Below are 17,564 nucleotides of genomic sequence, written 5' to 3'. Positions count from 1 at the left end.
GAGGGATGAAGAGAAGGTGGAACTCAAAGTGTTAGGAACAACTTTCAAGTACTCTTCTTGCTACTAGGAAATGAGAAATACAGGTAAAGAGGTATAGAAAGTTATCTGGCCCTACAGGACAAAAGAGAAGATGGGGACAAGGGAATGGAGGGATGATAGAAGAGAGGGCAGAATGGTGATGGGGCAATTAGAATGCTTGGTGTTTTGGGGTGGGGGGAGGGGACAAATGGGGAGAAAATTTGGAACCCAAAATTTTGTGAAAATGAATGTTAAAATTAAATAAATTAATAAAAACAAAGAAATCTATTTTATCCTTCAGGAAAGTAGAAGCGGAAGGGAGCAAGAGAAGAGGATTGCTAACAGAAGAGAGTGAGAAATGGGGTAGGGGACAGAAGCAAAACATTTGAGGATGAACAAGGTTAAAGGAGGGAGACAGAATGTAGGAAAAATGGTGAGGGGAATAGGATGGAGGGAAATGCAAAGTAATCATAACTGTGAAAAAAATTTACACCAAGTTTCTCTGATAAAGGTCTCATTTCTCAAACATATAAAGAACTAAAACAAATATATATGTATACATATATACGTTATATGTATACATACATAGTGCCATTCCCTAATTGTTGAAGGCTATAAAATGATTTGAACATCAAAGGATATGAACAGAGAGTTTTCAGAATAAGAAACCAAAGCTATCTATAGTCATAGAAAAGATGCTTTAAATCACTATTGAATAGAGAAATACAAATTACAGTTACTATGAGATACAGCTCACATCTGCCAGATTGGATAACATCACAACACAGGAAACTGATAAATGTTGGAGAAGATATAGAAAAATTGTAAAACTAATGCTTTGCTGGTGGAATTATGACCTGATCCACCTATCTAAGAATTGGAAATTTTGTTAAATGGATTCTATATCTCCGACTCTACAAGGTGCCTCTTCTCCATTGTTTTCATTCTCTGGTTCTAAGTAAAACAAGTCTAATCCCTGTGATGCAAGCAGCTATTTATATATTGGGAGAATACTCCCATGTCTACCCTAAGTAGTGTCTTCTATATGCTACATACCCCACTGATGATGATGATGATGATGATGATGATGCTGATGATGATAGATGATGGATGAGATATTTATAATGCTGTAAAGTTTGTAAAACACTTTATACATCTTAACTCATTTGACACAGAATTGCATGTTCCCCTCACCATCAAAGTCAGTCTTTTTTTGACACGCTCCAGTTCATCTATATCTTCCCTAAAATATGTTATATTTAACTGAATATAGATCTGCAAATATGGTATGAACAGGAAAAAAAAACTGAGTAGTTATTGTTCTAGTTCTGTTGTTATAGCATTAGCTTATTTGATAGCCATGGCACACTCTTGACTCATACTGAACTCACAATTAACTAAAAAAAAATCCTCTGGCAGTTGAAAATGCAGAAACTATTTGCAAAATTCATTTCTGAACCCAAGTATAGAACTTTTTGTTTGTTTCAATTAATTCTCATTCTATTTAATTTATATCATCATCTTTCTCAGGAGATTTTCAGAACTTGAATAAAGGTGATCAGTACTTGAACTCGCCCTCCCAAGAAAATTCTAATAGTCTATTGTAGAGGGCCGGGCTCTGAACCGTGGCCCCCTGGTGAACCTGGAGATGCCCGGGAGTGAGAACCCGCCTTCGGGTGCTGGGAACGCCCCTTACGGAACTGGCTCTGCCTCCAGGGTGGAACATGGGAGGAGCTACGGCGGGGTATATATGGGGGGGCGGGGAACATGGGAAGTGAAAGGGAGAAGTGAAAGGGAAAGGGAAAGGGAAAGGGAATAAAGTGCAGTAAGCAGCCTCCTCCAGTGAACTCTCTGGTCATTCCCCTCCCCCACAGGAGGGGCCGGAACCGTTGGAAGACCGGTAAAGCGGTTGGTTTCCAGGAGAGGTAAGCCTCCAGGTGACGGCCCGGGGACAGGCCCCGAGCAGTCTACCATGACCTGTTCTTGATGAAGGTAAGCTTTTGTGGCACACAGTCCTAGAAGACAATCATCAGGAGGAGGTTTCTGCATCATAGATAATAACCACTGTCAGAAAGAAGAGCCCATACTCTGCTTGGAGGGCTAGAAACCCTTAAATTCTCTAACCCATCATAAGTAGGTCTTCCTGAAATCATCAATGTAATGAAACAAATAGTGGTGGTGGAGACATGCCTGTAGGCACTTACTGTGGATAGTTTAGGTAGAGCAGTGGACAGAATACTAGCCCTAGAGTGAGGAAGACCTGAGTTCAAATTTGACCTCAGATACTTACTAGCTATGTGATCCTGAACAAATCACTTAAGGCTATTTGTCTCAGTTTCCTCATCTGTAAAATGAGCTGGAGAAAGAAATACCAAATCACTCCAGTATCTTTGACAGGAAAATTCCCAAAAGGAAAATCCAACAAAGAGTTGATGCAACTGAAAATTGACTAAGCAACAGCATGAGGGTAGAGAATGGGAGAAAGAATAACTAGGTTCTTATATAGATGGCAGTAATCCTGGCACAGAGGGCGCACAAAATCAGTAATCATAACATCAATAAGTTTTTAGTTATAATGTTTTGTGGTGGTATTTTTTATTATTTCATAGCACCAAGCCTTACTAATTCTTCCCCTTCTCCTCGCCAACCTATCCCTTGATAATATAAACTTTATATTTCTCTAAATGAATTATGTTATTATTGTAGCTAATTCTCTAAATTTTCATCAAGATAAGTTGATAGTAAAGCACTTCAAACCATTATATGAATATCTCTCCAATTATTTAAACATTTATTTATGTTGTACCACAAACTGGAATTATTTGCCCAATCTTCCAATTACACTGGTGGATTGGGTCTAATGAAGACAGTTACTATTCCTCCCCTTGAGATTCTAGGGAAACCTGAGTTCTAGAATTTGGGAATTGGGAGTGTGGAATTTCATAAGCCACTCCTTTTTTCTCATTGATTATTCAGTAACATCAGTCAACCAGGCAATTACCTTTTAGCTAGGACATTTAAGAAGATGATACAGTAAGAATAGTTAATACAAATAATCCTTCTCATCCACTGCCAAAAGCTGTGAAATTGTCTCCTGTAAGTACATATAGAGTCATGGGGGGAAATAGGCTCAAGATTATAGAGCTCATGTAGCTAAGGGGAGAAAAGTAACACAAATCTTAGAAATTCTTATGCTTAAAGTCTTTTTTCTTCCATTACAGGATACTTATGAAGTTCCCAATAATTATGGTCTAGATTTCTTCTACAATTCTTGAACAATTCTTAAGATGCTTTTTTTCAGTGGGTCTGAGATTGTCCTTGAGTCCCAAAGCAGACACTATAGACAATCATTGTTATTCCTGGGAGAATTCTAGGACACTAATGAAAAGATCTAAATTTTTTAGGTAGGTTATTCAAAATCACAAGTTCTAGAGGGAATGGAGTCAAGATGGTAGAGTAGAAGCAAGGATCTTCTAGAGCTTCCCACCTCCACATGCCTCAAAAACTTTCTGAACAATTTCTGGTGCAGTAGGAGACACAGGATGAAGGACTGAAGCAGATTTCTGGCCCAAGGCAATATGGAAGATTGATGGGTCGAGTCTGTCATGCCAGGTGGTGAGTAGAGTGCAGTTCAGAGTGGGCTATACCAATGTGGAAGGAACTGGAACAGGTGTTAGAGGACTGAACTTCTGATGGCAGCTGCAGTTTCAGACTTCTCAGCTTACAAAAGCCAGGCACAACTTCTAAGGTCAGCGGGAAGGGTCTCTCATCAGTCTGAGAGGGGTGTGTGGATTAGCAACAGCCCCAGCCCCTGGGGCGCAGCAGGCACTACTGAAATAGAAGCTAATTCTGGAGTCCTCCACCTAACAAAGAGCTCAAAAGTCAAATAATTGCCTGGGAAAATGAGCAAATGGGAAAAAAGAAACAGACTATAGATTCTTACTTTATCAGTGAAGAAGTATTTTCTTAAGTCATGGTGATGAGCAAGATCAAAATATATAACCATAAGAAGACAACAAAACCAAAGCTCCTGCACTCAAAGTCTGCAAGAAAAAAAGGAATTGGTCTCAGGCCATGGAAGAACTCAAAAAAGATTTTGAAAATCGGGTAAGAAAAGCAGAGGAAAAATTGGGAAGAGAAATGACAGTGATGCAAGAAAATCATGAAAAACAAGTCAACAGCTTGCTAAAGGAAACTGCCCCCCAAAAAATGCTGAAGAAAGTAACACCTTTAAAATTAGACTAACCCAACTGTCAAAAAGGTCCAAAAAGTCAATGAGGAGAAGAATACTTAAAAAGAAGAATGGGCCAATTGGAAGAAGAGATCTAAAAGCTCATTGAAGGAAATAATTCCTTAAAAATTAAAATGGAGCAAATAGAAGTTAATGACTATGACAAATCAAGAAATCATAAAACAAAACCAAAAAAAAAAAACCAATAGAATAAAAAGTGAAGTATATCATTGGAGAAACAACTGAACTAGAAAATGGATCCAGAAGAGATAATTTTAAAACTATTGGACTACCTGAAAACCATGATCAGAAAAAAAGCTTAGATATCATCTTTTGAGAAATTATCAAGGAAAACTGCCCAGATATTTTAGAGCCAGGGGGCAAAATAGGAAAAAAAGAATCCACTGATCACCTGCTGAAAGAGATTCCAAATGGAAAACTCCTAGGAATACTGAAGTCAAATTCCAGAGCTCCCAGGTCAAGGAGAAAATACTACAAGCAGCCAGAAAGAAACAATTTAAACACTGTGGAAACACAATCAGAATAACACAAGATTTAGCAGGTTCTACACAAGGGATCAGTGGGCTTGAAATATGATATTCCAGAAGTCAAAGGAGATAGGATTAAAACCAAGAATCATCTACCCAGCAAAATTAAGTATAATATTTCAAGGGAAAAAAGGAAATTCAGTGAAATAGAGGACTTGCAAGCATTGCTGTTGAAAACACCAGAGCTGAATAGAAAATTTGACTTTCAAATACAAGAATCAAGAGAAAGGTGAAAAGTAAAACAGGAAAGAGAAACCATAAGGGACTTATGTTAGCACTTCTACATGGAAAGATGATATTTGTAGCTCACTAGACCTTTATCAGTATTGGGATAGTTGGAGAAAATGTGTGTGTGTGTGTGTGTGTGTGTGTATTTAAAGACAGAGAGAGAGACAAAGAGAAACAAAGACAGAGGGCACAGAGTGAACTGAATATGAAGGGATGAAATCTACAAAAGAAAATTAAATGTTGAGAGGAATGTACTAAGAAAAAGAGAAAGAGAGAGGTAGAATATAGTAAATCATTTAACATAAAGGAGGCAAGAAAGAGCTTTTACAATGGAGAGGAAGATGAGAGGCAATAAGTGACCCTTCCTTTCATAGGATTACACACTCAGTTGGATATGGAAATTTATCTTACTCTGCAAAAAACAGGAAGAAAGGGGATAAGAGAAGGGAGATAATAGAAGAGACAGCAGATTGGGGGAAGGAGTAATCGGGAGCAAACACTTTCGTGGAGAAAGAAGTCAAAGGAGAGAATAGAATGAATGGAGGAAGGGACAGGATAGAGGGAAATATAGTTAGTTTTTCACAACATGACTGTTATGGAAGTGTTTTGCATGACTTCCTGTGTATAACTTATAGTGGGGAGGAGGCAGAGGAGAGAGTGTGGAACTCAAAGCTTTAAAAATGAATGTTAAAAATTGTCTTTACATGCAACTAGGAAATAAGATAAATAGGCAATGGGTTAAAGAAATATGTCTTGCCTTACAGGAAAATAGAAGGTAGGGGATAAGAGAAGGGGGAGGGATAGAATGGAGGACAGATTGGATAGTGTCCTGGAGTGGGGGGAGGGGAGAGATGGGGAGATAATTTGAAATTTAAAATTTTGTGGAAGTGAATGTTGAAAACTGAAAATAAATTTAAGAAAAGCAATTCACAAATTCTTTTCTCTGGGCAGGGAGAAGGAAGTTCTTCTCTTCCTCTTTACCCAAGCAGTTCCTTCTAAGGAACTTGGATAGAAGTGCTCTTTTCTGGATTATCATTGGACTGCTTGGGTCTTTAAGTCTTTCCTCTTTATTCAAAACTCACAAAAGTGTAATCAAATCTCTTAAGTGTATCCTAATGTATTTCCTATATAGGGTCATTTCATTTCATCCAATGGCTAGAAGCAATATAGTCCTTTCCAAATTGATTAACAATCATTTTCATACATAGTTTGATACCCTTGATTTATTTTTTTCAGTATAGATTCTCTGACATCATGAAAACAGGGTATAAAATCTTGTTGCTTATTTCAACTGCAGTGAAGGTGACTGATTCACCCCCGCATTTACACTTTAAAAGTTGCTTCGCATTAAAATGACATAAGTTCCATAAGTGCCCTAGAAGGTGTTGAATTTTATTTTTTCACATGAAACTATTCTTCCTATTTCTTCCTTCTCATTTTTATGTGATTACAGAAATAATTGATGTGTTAAGCATTTATTTTTATCCTGCTGTTTTACTGAAGCTAATAATTTCTTTGATTACTTTTGTGCAATCAAATTTGTTATAAGTAAACACAAACAAAAATCATTTTGCTGACTCTCTACATTTTGCTTATGCATATTTCCTTGTTTGTTTCCCTTATTGCTTTAAGTACAATGTCATTGCTGTTCTTGTTGCTGAGTTATTAAGTCATGGCCAGCTCTTCATGATTTCATGGGATAAGAATCCTAATATATGTCAAATAATAACAATAAATATATAGAGGGGTACCGCTTCATCTCTAATCTTTCTAAAGAAGTTTATACCATTTTTTTTTTACTTAAGAAATAATACTAGCTCTGAAGATGGCAGAATAGAAGCAGGAACCTGCTGGAGCTCTCCCCTCCAAAACCCCTCAAAATACGTGTAAAAAATGATTGAACAAATTCTAGAGCAGCAGAAGCCACAAGATGACAGAGTAAAACAGATTTCCACCCCAAGACAATCTGGAAGACTGACAGGAAGGGTCTATTGCACTGGGCTCAGAGTAGAGCCCAGTCCAGTGTAAGCTGCACCAGCACAGAGAGGACTGGAGCAGGCTTTATGGAACTGAATCACAGACAACTGCTGCACTTTCCAGATTTCTCAACCCACAAACACCAAAGACAGCTTAAAGGATCCATAAAAAAAGCTCTCTCATGTGGGTGAGAGAGGAGCGTTGTCTGGTCCCAGGCCCAGGCACAGCAGTAGCTGATTTTTCAGCTCACAGCCAACAGATGGTGAGGGAATCAAATGGGTGATCTGGGTCTCAGTCCTGAGTTGTTGTTGCTCCTGGGTTGAGGAGGAACACTGGTGTGGCAGAGCTGGTAGCAGCTGTGGAGAGGGGGATCCTACTCAAAGTTCCAGGGCAGAAAAGAGTGCTTACAGTTTCTCACAGACAAGAGCACAGACCAGTCTTTACACAGAGGAGTAAACACCTCTCCCTTTACTATACCACTTGGAGGAACTGAGAACTTACAGATTCCCAGAGATACCTCTGAAAACAGTTACGCAAAACCTCTGAAACTTGGGGTAGTACACTCTCCCTTAAGAAAGAACTCAAAAATCAAGTAATTGGCTATGAAAATGTCCAAAAGTGGGGATAAAATAAGAGTATAGAAGGTTACTTTCTTGTGAAAAGCTATTTTCTTCCATAATTTCGGATGAGGAAGATCAAAGCATATAACTAGAAGATGAGAGTATGCAAGTGGAGGAAGACAGCAAGGACAAGGCTCCTATATCCAAAGACTTTAAAAAAAAAAATATGAAATTTTCTCAGGCTATGGAAGAGTTCACAAAGGAATTTGAAATCAAGTAAGAGAAGTAGAGGTAAATTGAGAAGAGAAAAATCATGAAAAAGAGTCAACAGCTTGTTAAAGGAGGCCCCAAAATGCTGAAGAAAATAACATCTTAAAAAATAGACTAACACAAATACCAAAAGAGGTGCAAAGAGCCAACGAGGGGAAGAATGTCTTAAAAAGCAGAATTGATCAAATGGAAAAGGAAGTCTAAAAACTCACTGAAGAAAATGATTCATTCAAAATTGGAGGGGAGTAAATGGAAGCTGATTACATTATGAGAAATCAAGAAATTATAAAACAAAACCAAAAGAATGAAAAAATAGAAGACAGTGTGAAATGTCTCAGTGGAACAACAAACAACCTGAAAAATAGAACCAGAGGAGACAATTTAAAAATTATTGGTCTGCCTGAAAACCATTTTTAAAAAGAGCCTAGACATCATCTTCCAAGAAATGATCAAGGAAAACTGCCCTGATATTCTAGAACCAGAGATAAAATAGAAATGGAAAGAATTCACCTATCACCTCCTGAAAGAGATCCCAAAAGGAAAACTTCTAGCAATATTGTAGTCAAATTCCAGAGTTCCCAGGTCAAGGAGAAAATATTACAAGCAGACTAAATAAACAAGCAAAGTATTGTGGAAATACAGTTAGGATAACAAAACATCTAGCAGCTTGTACATGAAGGGATTGGAAGGCTTGGAATATTATATTCCAGAGGTCAAAGGAGCTAGGATTAAAACAAAGAATCACCCACAAAGCAAAACTGAGTATAATACATTAGTGGGAAAAATGAAATTTCTCTGAAATAGAGGATTTCCAAGCATTCTTTGTTAAAAAAGACCAGAGCTGGATTGAAATTTGACTTTCAAATACAAGAATGAAGAGAAACATGAAAAGGTAAACAGGAAAAAGAAGTCATAAGGGACTCATTAAAGTTGAACTGTTTACATTCCTACATAAAAAGATGGTATTTGTAACTCATGAGACCTTTTTCAGTATTAGGGTAGTTAGAAGGAATACATACATGTATGAGTGTATGTGTATATTACATATGTGTATGTGTAGGGGTGTGTGTGTGTGTGTGTGTGTGTGTGTGTGTGTGTGTGTGTAGACAAAGGGCAGACAGAGGGCAGAGGGTAGACAGAGTGAGCTGAATATGAAGAGAGAAAATCTAAAAAAAAATACTAGCTCTTCTTGGTTTATGTACATACACACACATATGATTAAGGAAAGGTCTTCTATTCTTGTTCTTCTCACTTTAAAAGCATGCCAATTGGTGTTTTATTTTGTTAAATTCTTTTTATATATCTATTAATATAAGCATTTTGTGTTTTGAATACTTATATGATTAGTTGTTCTCACAGTTTTCCTAATATAAAATTTATATTCTGAATATAAACTCCATCCATTCACAGTACTTTTGTACACACACACACACACACACACACACACACACACACACACACATACACATATATATGTATATGCATGTATATATATATATATATATATATATATATATATATATATATATATATATGATATTTCTGTAACTTTTTTTGCTAACCTTTTACTGTTTGGTGGACGGTGTTATTCCTCTGCTTCTCCTCTCAATACTTTCTCTCTCTGTCTCTCATGCTCATACACACACACACATTCAGTTTGTTCCAAATTAATAGAACAGTGTTAAGCTGTTAAAGTTTAAAATTGCTCTAAGACTTTGGAGAGTCCTATATATACACACATATGTACATTGAAAAAGACATATATATGCATATATGTATACACACATATTTGATATATACATAACTAATGATATGCAATATATTCTACATATGCTTTTAATATCATTCTTTCTCATCTACTTCAACAGATTAGCCCTACAATCACTGCTTCTCTCTATTATTCAATGTCTTAGCATTTAATTTACTAGTTTCTTCTCAGCTGCTTTTACAAATGCTTGTCTCATATATTCTAAAAAGAACCAAAGAAAAGACCCTTTACTAGATTCTACAATCCTCTCAAAGTATCATTTGATATCTCTCCCTCCTTTTATAGCCAAACACGTAAAAAGCTTACTGCTTCAAATTCTTGACTTCTCCCTTTACACCTCTTTGTAAACTAGCTTTTAAACTTAAGACTCAACTGAAATCCTTCTCTCCAAAGTTAATGACCATTTCTTAATTGCCATATGTGCCTATCCTTTCTCTTTCTTTTTTTACATTAGAATACTTACAGTTTTATATGTCTACCCTAAGTATGTCTCCTCTAACCTCTTTCAAGTCCTGCATCAGTTGTCTATCAGAAATTTCAAACTGCCTGTCTTTGAGATATCGAGTTCCAAACAGAATTATTTTCCCTCCCCCCATGCTGGGGATGGAAGCTCAATTCCATGTGGACAGTCTCGGGGAGGTAAAGGTGGGAACTTCTAAATCTTAGAGTTCTCACGAGGCCCCCCAGGAAAACGACTGGGAATCGAGGTGAACCGAGCTATCTCGTGTATTTCCGCCTCTTCCTGTGAGAAACGTGATGGGAGAGAGCTCTCCCCGCCCTCGAGATTGTCCAGGATCTGGGCACACTATTGTTATCTAACAGCACGGTATTCAGATGCAAACTATACGGCTGGAGAGCTTAAGTAGGATCAGGAAAGCCTGAAAGCTCTCTTGGGCGGAGGGGCGCAGAGCGGACAGGACAGAAGGCTCCGCTTTTCCTCTCTCCGCTCTTCCCTCCCCCTCTCTCCCCACTTACACTTCTACTTCCAATCTCTTATTGTAAGATCTTTGCCTCCTTGGGAGATTCTTCACTCCCTCCTAAGGAAGAATTCCCCTGCACTTGTAACTAGACCCTGAAATAAAGCTCAACCCTTGTTCGACTCTGGAACGTCCTTTCTCTCATACGAGCATCCAGTTTGGCCAGCCAAAGACCTCCGATAGAGGTAAGGTAAGACTCAGGTAGCCCTCAGGCCTCTAGGCCTGGCACCCCCGCAACAAAAAATTTTCTCTCTACTGATGCCCCTAATTTTGTCAAAAATTCGTCCATTTTTCCAGTTTCCCAACTTCAAATTCTTAGTATTATCCACAGCTCTTCCATCTCCCTCACCCCAAATGCCTAATCAGTTGTCAATTTTTGGCATTCTCCTTTCACAATATATCTCACATCTGACCCTTTCTCTCTACTTATATAGCCACCATCTTAGCTCATGCTCTTGCTATCTATCATCTGAACAATTACAATGAGTTCTTCCTTCCTTCATACTTCTTTCTTGAAACAATTTTCCACATAGCTACCAAAATCAGTATCCTTTAATGTAGATCTATAGCATACCTTCATACACTACACTTCAGTGACTCTCAAGTAGGATAACAGTATAAATTCCTCTATTTGGCTTTTTGGTGCCCTTCATAACTTGGTGCCAACCTGTCTTTCCAGGTTCATTATTCATTAATCCCATTATCCATGTAACTGTCATGTTAATTGGACTGTTCTCTATTACTCAATCACAGTATTTCATCTACAATCTCTATCCCTTTTCACTGGCTATCCCCTATACCTAGAATGTATACCACCCTTTCACCTTTACCTACAGAATCTTTTATGGCATATAAGAAAAGATTCAAACACCATCCATGTGATGCCTTTCTAATTTTCCAATTGTATTGCCTCATTGAGAATATCTTAAATACTCTGATATCACTTGATTGATCTAATTCCATTGAGTAGAAATTTACTAAACTTCTACTACAGGTAGTGAGTCAATAAACATTCATCTAAGCCTATATCATGCATTCTACCAGATGGCAGGATAAAATGAAAGGCAAAAAAGTGTAGTTACTGCTCTGAAAGATCTCATAATTCTAAGGGAGACAACATTCAAGTAACTATTTACATACAAGATATACACAGATTAGATGGAAGGTAACCTAAGAAGAAAAGCACAAGTTGGAAACAAACATACTGTAGAAGATGGAATTTTGAGCTGAATCCTGAAGGAAGTCAGGGAAGCCTTATGGCAACAGTGATGAGGGAGGCTGTTCTCTTGTGAGTGAAGCTGAGAAATGGAGAATTGAGTGTGAAGGAAAGCAAGAAGGAACATCTAGATGGTTCATAGCATACATAGAAGGAAGTAAAGCATAAGAAGACTGAAAAGGTAGTAAAGAGCCATGTTTTGAAATACTCTAGGCAAAGCATTTCAGGACTGATAACAAAGATGAACAAAAATCCAGAATTTCAGCTACTTGGCTGTTTATAATGTTGGATGAAATATTGACCGTGTGTGAATGAACTGAGAGAGGTAACTAAAATAATTTCTCCCCTGAGTTGATATTTTGATGTGAAATGAGAAATTAACATGAACTGAAAGCTCTCCAAAAATGGAAAACATTTCATTGTTTTTTCTCTTTCTAAAATATTTTCAATCTTCCAACCTTCATGTGAGAGAAGCAATTAATGTACTGCTGAGGAAACTAAGCTGTAAATGGTCAGTGCTTTGACTAAATTCAAATTAGAAATTAGCGTTAGAACCTATGTAAAATCTGGGGTATGCCAAGTATTCTGCTTGCTTTTCACACTAATAAGCCAGCCATCTCTGGAGTCTCTTAGGTCGGACTTTCAAAAGAAATTGTTTCTTTAGAGAAATTCTAATTTTCCCCATCTTTATAAAGTTTCTTTAAAAAAATCCAACATGCAGTAAAAATACAAATTAATAAAACACAGAATCTATCTTCATTTTAGAGTGGAGAAGATTTTTGCACATAAATTTCTATGCAGTCAGCCAGAAACAGACCCTATAGACTTCTAGTTTCCATGGTAACTGCAAAGTTATATTGAATGTAATTACAAACAGATGAAAGAAACTCAGGTAAGTCATCACTGCCCCAGCTATCATTGTCCTAGGGTAGAAATTAGTAATTCCCACTATCAATTTCTAATGTAAAATAATCATAATCATAATTTCCTTCCTTTATTCCTTAGTCTGTGAATGTCTTCCCCTTAGAACTCTCTTCATTAATGCTCACCTGATAGATACATGATAGAAAAAACGTCCTGGTGAATTATTAATAGATATTTCCACTGAAATAGGTTAGAATGTTATGGTATTTTACATTGCTATTGTAAATACAGCAATTCTACCAAAACGCTTGTCTTCAGTTTTTTGTTGTGGTTGTTCTGTACCTGCTCTTATGTTTACCTGGAAAAGAGGGACAAAGTCCTTTTTAAAATTAAAGAAATCTCTCTCTGGGAAACCAAAAGTGGAAGTGGGAAGGGGTTGTGCCAAATATAGGTGAAGTATGAATTTTGTTATCCTTATACTATTCTATCTTCTAGAAAAAATAAACTTCTTCCAAAGACACTAGTTACATGAATACAGAATTGATGAACTCAAATTTTTAAGGGATCCAATTATCAAAACCCCTGAGAAACTTAATTGCAATTCCAAAAAAGAGGGAAACTTTCCTTTCTTTTTCTCCTACACAAAGATGTTGTTTCAGAATAAAATCATTCAATTTAAGAGTTGAATAGAAAATAAAAATTTAATGCTTTAAACCCAATCCCCTCTATAAACTCTTTGACAAGGGGATCATCTAGCTTTTGCTTAATGATCTCCATTAAAGATAATGAACTTAATGATTCCATAGGTGGAACACAATCGTAGTTCATAAGATTCATATAGTTAGTGCTGGAAAGGACCTTTGAGACCATCACATTTTTTTACACATGAGGAAACTAAGATAGAGCTCTCAGGAGATTTGTTATGTATTATCCAATATTACACAGTAGCAGGTATTGAAGGAATGAAGGTCTTTCAGATTCCAAGTCCAATTTTTTAAAGTGTTCTTTGATCTAATTAGTTTGTAAAGGCAACCTTACAAGACAACTTCTCACCCTTTTCATCAAGAGACTGATCTGCCATTATTTAGATGAATTTGTTCTAATTCTATGTAATTTGGGAATGTTACTTTCCACATGAACAACTTATTTACGTTGGAATGAAGAGGATGACAGGCAAGTATATAAAGAGCAGACAGAGGACATATGTTCACATGTAGGGACAAACTATGTTTCATGTATTTCCTGGGAAGACAGTGAAACTAGAAATGCTGCTGCATGTAATCTCTATGTAAGCCTCTAGATGGTGCTCCAATATCAAACTGTTCCAGTTCTCTTCATTTCCATTTGTGTAAAAGGTCCTGGGTCCTGAGGCTCCCAACATTTCTTTCACTGCTCATGCTCCAAGTTCATCTTGGTAGAGGTTCTAAAAGAATAAATACTTTCTGGATAAAAAATCCTAACATAATTGTCTTTTACTTGCACTGTCTTATTTGGACAGTTTAACCTTCTTCCCAACTTCATGTGACCCAAAATAACAAACCATTTACATAGTAGACTTAGTGAGGTTTCTGAAATATCAGCTCCCAATTGATCTTTTCGTATTAACTCAAAATTTTATTAGGAATTGCTTCTGGAGTGTGGAGTGTGTGTGTGTGTGTGTGTGTGTGTGTGTGTGTGTGTGTGTGTGTGTGTGTGTGTGTTTAGAGGAATCTGTATTCTCAATTTCCACCACTCTCTTGTATGTTTCACCTCATCAGTCCCCTACCACCCTACTGTACCAAGAACTTGATCTCAGGTTCACAAAGTATGAATGAAAAGGAATCTCCACAGCAATGTTCACCCTGGCTTGTTGTGAGTGGGTGATGATAATTTATGATAATTCATGCTGATTCCTATATGGAAGATCTTTATTTCCTGGTCATTTACCAGCAAAATCTGGGATGTGATATTCCAGCAAGCTGGTTCTGAGTTAGGTGCTGTTCTTTCCCTTCCTCAAACCCTCCATCCCCATCCACCTTTTCACTGTGGTTCCATGTATGTAAAGGGGTGGGGGTGGGGAGATAAGTGGTATATGGAGGTATAGACCAGAAGCAATTGCTATCAAAGATGTATTTTAAGTAATGAAATTTAATGATTCAATATGGAAAAAAATCAACATGAAATTTTTGGAGAGGCTTAAAGAAATATATATGTACTGACATGGAACTCATTAATGTGTGTGTGTGTGGTGTGTGTGTGTGTGTGTGTGTTTGTATACCAGCAGCAAAACTGTGGATTGCAAGAAAACAGTACAGCAAGCTCCACACAAAGCTCCTCCAAACAAATCTAGAAAATGCAACAGACCAAACTCAGGTCAAGTGTCCACAGGGTGATGTTGCTGTCCTTGAATGTATGAAAAGAAACTATGAAATCACTGGGTGATTGATGTCTTCTTGACTTTCATTTGAAATGGGTTTAAGTAAGGCAAAGTGGCACAAAGTAATCTCCCTCTTTCTCTTCCAGAATCCATGAAGTCCAGTGCTAGGACAAGAGTTAAGATGACTGATGATGGCCTGGGATGCAATGGGTGACCTTGGTGTGTTTGATACCCAACCAAGCTCTACACCTAACCAAGCTTTAAATGGTCACAGCTCCTGCTTCAGCTACCTCTGTGGCCATTGGAACAAATGTTTTTGCCCTCCTATTTCACCATATCTTCACATGCTTGGATTAGATGTCATATAGGGAGATAGAAGTCTGCAAGCAATGGGGACAGTGTCCAACACTGAGCACCCAGGAAGCACTTCAGCACCCAGGAAGGGAATGTATATTAGTGCAAATAAAAATCCGTATAAGACAGCCCCCACCACAAACTCTTAGGTACAAGTGTCAACTGTCAGCTTTGTCACACAGTTCTGGGTCACAGATTCAGACCACACAGAGGAGGGAACCTGCAACCCATTTCTCTCTCCAATTCTCATCCTGGGCTGTCTAATGAGAAAGGAGCAAGTTCAGAAGCACTTCTAACCCCAGAAACATAACCCCTTAGGTGAACTAAGGTTAAAAATCCCTGTTGTAGAATATCTAGTTTCTCAGATTTGAGGAATGACCCCTACAACATACCTGGCAAGTTGTATTACAGCTTTAGCACAAAGACTTCCAATGAGGGGGAGTCCAGAAAGTCCTGAGACAGCCCATTACATTTTTAGATATCTCTGATTGTTTTATGTCTGTTTGTTTTCTGGAAGGCAGTCAAGGATAAGTGACTTGCACAGTCATTAAGTATTTGAGATCACATTGGAACTCAAGTCCTCCTGACTCCAGGGCCAGTTCTCTATCCACTGCACCATCTATCTGTCACTGATACTCTTAAATATTAGGTGTTTGGTTTTTTATATATATATATATATATATATATATATATATATATATATATATATATATATATATATATATATATATATATATATATATATATATATATATATATATATATATATATATATATATATATATATATATATATATATATATATATATATATATATATATATATATATATATATATATATATATATATATGAAGCCTGAATTTGCTTCTTTGAAATTTATGCCCAGTGTTTCAAGTTTCTTCTTGTTCCTGTCTATCCTCCATATTTCTGCCAAAGTGATTTTTCATAAAGCCCAAATCTGTGTCATTCACTTATTCAATAAGCTCCAGTGGTTTTCTTAGTACATCTAAGATCAAATACGAACTTTGCTCTTTGGTATTTAAAGGCTGTTTAAAAAACATGACTTTTTATCGTTCCATTCTTTTTAATGTAGTTCTTCCCTATCATCTAGCTATACTTGTCAACTTTCCATTCCTCCCACACAATGAGCCAAAGAATATGCCTTTACATTGGCCAAACATTATGCCTAGACCAGTCTCCCTATCAACCTCTGACTCAGCTTGCCTAGTTTCCTTTCAGATTCAAGCTTGACCTCTTTAGGAGACTTTTCTCAATCCCCACCACAGACAATAACATGATTTCTTTATTTAGATCATACATACTGATTTACCTATACTGTTCTCATTAGAATTAAAGTCCTTGAGGAAAATAATGTTCTTTTGTTCTTTTTCTTTGTATTCTCAGTGCTTAGCACAATACCTGATGCACTGATGGGTTGTCCCTATGTCTGCCCTTTGGAGCCAAGCAGAGCAAGGATAATAATAGCAATTAAAATAATTGAGTACAGTATTATGCCCTTCCTATTTTTCTTCCTCTCCAGGATAAACAATTCTATCTATTTCAACCATTCTTCATGTGGCAGGTAGGATGCTGCAAGAAATTGTACATATTGTTTTGATTTCTTAATCAGAAAACCACCTGTTCATATCCTTTGACCATTTATCAGTTGGGGAATGACATAATCTTATAGACTTGACAAAGTTCTTTATATATTTGAGGCATGAGACCTTTATCTGAGAATCTTGAAAAAAGGCTCTAAATCATCATTGATCAGAGAAATGTAAATTAAAAGAACTTTCAGGTATCATTTTACACATATCAGATTGCCTAAAATGATTGAAGGGAAAGCAACAAATGTTGGAGCATATGTGGAAAAATTGGGTTACATTCACTGTTGGTGGGACTGTGAACTGATCCAATCATTTTGGAAAGCAATCTGGAGTTATGCCCAAAGAGTTATTCAACTTCTTATGCCCTTTGACCCAGCAATACCACTACTAGCTCTGTTTCCAGAGATAATTAGGGGAAAAAAAGAAAAGAACTCATAGCTTCTAAAACATTAATCAACTCTGTTTGTGGTGACAAAGAACTAGAAATATTGGAGATGCCTGTTACTTGGGGAATGGCTGAACAAATTTTGGTATATGATTGTGATGGATTACTACTATGACTATGCCATAAGAAATGATGAGCTTG

General features: G+C 37.0%; 1 long non-coding RNA gene across 1 annotated transcript; it reads left to right on the top strand.

Annotated features, from left to right (window-relative positions):
* Nucleotides 1-1,640: 1,640 nt before the first annotated feature.
* On the top strand, nucleotides 1,641-16,013 carry LOC140505787 (uncharacterized). Its single transcript, XR_011967665.1, has 3 exons — nucleotides 1,641-1,762; nucleotides 1,893-2,010; nucleotides 15,160-16,013. It is a non-coding gene; the product is annotated as an uncharacterized lncRNA (long non-coding RNA).
* The last annotated feature ends 1,551 nt before the right edge of the window (nucleotides 16,014-17,564 follow it).

This window comes from Notamacropus eugenii, chromosome 1 (genome assembly GCF_028372415.1).
Source record: "Notamacropus eugenii isolate mMacEug1 chromosome 1, mMacEug1.pri_v2, whole genome shotgun sequence".
NCBI classification, from domain to species: domain Eukaryota; kingdom Metazoa; phylum Chordata; class Mammalia; order Diprotodontia; family Macropodidae; genus Notamacropus; species Notamacropus eugenii.
Note: the sequence above shows the minus strand (reverse complement) of the source record. Positions and strands in the feature narration are given on the sequence as shown.